The sequence below is a fragment of the Pseudorca crassidens genome, chromosome 10 (assembly GCF_039906515.1).
Source record: "Pseudorca crassidens isolate mPseCra1 chromosome 10, mPseCra1.hap1, whole genome shotgun sequence".
Lineage (NCBI taxonomy): Eukaryota > Metazoa > Chordata > Mammalia > Artiodactyla > Delphinidae > Pseudorca > Pseudorca crassidens.
Window position 1 is genome coordinate 49,987,387 of NC_090305.1, and position 3,636 is coordinate 49,991,022.

Below are 3,636 nucleotides of genomic sequence, written 5' to 3' on the forward strand. Positions count from 1 at the left end.
TCCAACCGTCAGTTTCTGCCTCTCTGTCCCTCCCGGCCACTTCCTTAAGCCCAGGGAGACTGCTCCCCCTGGGCACAAAGCAGACCTGAAGTTGAGAGAACAATAAGCCCTGGTGACTAGTACCCCTGCTTCCTTGCCCTTCCGTCAAGATAATTCTCCAGTGTGTTTTGTTTTTCACAGTAGGGTTAAGCTCCTGACTACCTTTGATAGGCTGCATTCTCCATCCCTATATCATCACCTGCTACCATCTAACATTTCCTAAATCTGGGAGGACGAAGCTTCCAGAGCCGCGTTGTTAAGGAAGATCTCAATCCCCATTGGAACGAGGTCTTTGAGGTGATCGTCACATCAATTCCAGGCCAAGAGCTAGAGATTGAGATTTTTGACAAGGAGCTGGACAAGGATGACTTTCTGGGCAGGTGTAAAGTGAGTCTCACCACAGTCCTAAACAATGGCTTCCCTGATGAGTGGCTGACCCTGGAGGATGTCTCATCTGGCTGCCTACACTTGCGTCTGACCCCCCCGTCCCACTGCTGCTGAGTTAGAGGCGGTGCTGCAGATGAACTGTCTGATCCAGACTGAGAAGAGTGCAGAACTGGCGCAGCCCTGCTCTCTGTCTACCTGGAGCGAGCTGAGGACCTGCAGCTCCGAAAAGGTACCAAGCCTCCCAGCCCTTATGCTACTCTTGCTTTGGGAAATACTTCTCATAAAACTAAGACTGTTTTCCAAATGTCAGGAGTGCCTCCTCTCTCATCAGGAAACCAAACTCTGAGAGCCTGGAGTTGCAGGTTCCGGGTGAGGGGACTGGCACACTGGGCTTGTTATCCTTGCCTCTCTCTGAGCTCCTCATGGCTGACCAGCTCTGCTTGGACCACTGGTTTGTGCTCAGCAATGGTCCAGGGCAGAAGCTACTGCAAGCACAGCTAGGGATCCTGGTGTCCCAGCACTCAGGGGTGAAAGTTCACAGCCACAGCTACAGCCACAGCTCCTCTTCTCTGAGCGAAGAACCAGAGCTCGGGGTGGGGGGGACTCCCTCACAACACTTCCTCAGCCCCAGAGCTCCGGCAGCGCCTAACACACAGTGACAGTCCCCTTGAGGCTCCAGCCTGGACTCTGGGCCAGGTGAAACTGACTGTTTGGTACTACAGTGAAGAACGCAAGCTGGTCAGCATCATTTACAGTTGCTGGGCCCTTCGACAAAATGGACGGTATCCCCCCGACCCCTACGTGTCACTGTTGCTACTGCCAGACAAGAACTGGGGCACCAAGAGGAAGTCCTCACAGAAGAAGAGGACCCTAAATCCTGAATTCAATGAACAGTTTGAGTGGAAATTGCCCCTGGATGAGGCCTTTCGGCGAAAGCTGGATGTCTCTGTGAAGTCTAGTTCCTCCTTCATGTCAAGAGAGCGTGAGCTGCTGAGGAAGGTGCAGTTGGACCTCGCTGAGATAGACCTTTCCCAGGGTGCAGTCCAGTGGTATGACCTCATGGATGACAAGGACAAGGGCAGCTCCTAGGAGCCAGAGATTACCAGCCTGACTGCTCTGTCTCCTTGCCTCGCCTCTCACTGCATTACCACCTCAATGTGATGAGCCTAAAGCTTGGAGTCCGAGGGCAGAGCCTGCACCCCTCAGCTATCTCACCTCCCAGGCCCATGATAGGGCCTTTGTGTGACCAAAGAGGAGGACTGTATGTTACCCTTTACTGCACGGCCTTTATCCTTCTGGGCTCCTGGGACAGGGACGTGAGCTGGCTATTTCCTGCTCTGCCTGTACATTCTCCTTTCTGCCCAGCTCCTCAGGACCTTCTGTGTCTGTGCCTGGCCACTGGCAGCACTAGCAGTGGCATTAGCTTATGCCAAATACAGCTTTTTGAAAGATCAAAAAAACAAACAAACAAACAAACAAATAAAACCACATAGTTTCCCCAGGAAACTACTAGCCCTTGAATTTTTGTCTCAGGTCCGTTTCTGGGGAAACCCAAACCAAGATGATCAGTGGGCTCCTCCCAAAATTCTTGTAAGAAATTCCAAAGTCAAATGAACATCATTTAAAAATCATCCATAGGGCTTCCCTGGTGGCGCAGTGGTTGAGAGTCCACCTGCTGATGCAGGGGACACTGGTTCGTGCCCCAGTCCAGGAAGATCCCACATGCCGCGGAGCGGCTGGGCCCGTGAGCCATGGCCACTAGGCCTGCGTGTCCAGAGCCTGTGCTCCGCAACGGGAGAGGCCAAAATGCTGAGAGGCCCGCGTACCGCAAAAAAACCCCAAAAAAACAAAAACAAATCATCCATAGGATGATTAAAAGTTGACAATTCATAGATAAGCCAAGATTCAAATTTGCTAAATTTAAGTTCTTTCACTTACAGCATCAATATTCAACAAACCTGCTTCTTCGTGCTCTGAAAGTGTTGTTATGACTGAATGACCTCTGTTAGGAAATAGTTTAACAGGATGCACTTCCATTCATTTTCATGTGCTTTGAAGGTTATGGCACAATCCTCTGATTCACAGGTGTTTTCCAAAACTCTCATTCTGTGACCTTGGCCATTTTAGCAACTACCTTCCCCAGGAATGTGCTGTGCGTGAAATCACAGTGGCTGGTACACACACATTTTTATTTTTAGATTTATTTACTTTCCCTTTTTCCCAAATACTGATACTTTTTCCCAAATACTGATACTTTTTCCCAAATACTGATACTTCACAGAAGAAGAGGACCTGGATGAGGCCTTTCGGTGAAAACTATACTTTCCTTTTTTCCCAAAATACTGATGTATTATTTTCCTTCTCTTCCCTTTTTACCCACATTTCTCCCTTTGCTTATTTCTATCCTGTCGTTTCTCTTTTTATGACAAAATGATACAATCTCACATAGTGTGCTGACAGTGGATGCTGTGTGCCCAACACATCCCTCTTGGATCAAGGAACTCACCCCTCCTGCTGAGGGATATTGGCAGCTGATGGCTCACAACTCAGTTCCTTTTCCAAAATTGTCCTCAGCTGAAGGAAGCTACCTTGCCCAAGATTATGCTCCACCCTGGGGATAGCCTGCATCCAAAAAGACCCAGACACTTTGTCTCAGTTTGGAACAACTCTGAAGGACCATCCCAGTTCCTAAGCTCCTCATGGGATCAGCTGAGGCTTCTTTTGCAATTGCATCATGGTTTACCTTCTCCCTTTGCCTGTTCTGCTTTCCTTACTCTTCACAAGTACTATTCCTGACAGCACCCTCAAATTAAACTTCTGAATGACTCTCTTAGAATCTCAGAGTCTGTTTCTCAGGAACCTGACCTACGACACAAATAAAATAAGATCAAGAGGGATGAAAATTCATTCATTTAGATTTACTATCATCTGTGCACTCTGCCTAGTATATATAAGATTTATATATAAGATGGTGTCACAAAACCTTGGAAGGTGTTAGTATATATTTGTGTATTCTACTACTAAAATGTATGGAAAAATAAAGCATGTAGATTTGGTTGACCCATGGGAGACAAGTGTAACAGCACCTGATATACAGAAGGGTTCAACAAATATTTCCAGAATTTTTCATTCAGCTTTCTTACAATAAAATGTGATATACACTTGTCTCATAACTCAATGCTTCAAAGATTGTGTATTTTAAATTGAAGA

General features: G+C 47.3%; 1 pseudogene; it reads left to right on the top strand.

The window, feature by feature from the left end:
- Positions 1–261: 261 nt before the first annotated feature.
- Positions 262–1,823, top strand: LOC137232908 (extended synaptotagmin-1 pseudogene; annotated as a pseudogene).
- The last annotated feature ends 1,813 nt before the right edge of the window (positions 1,824–3,636 follow it).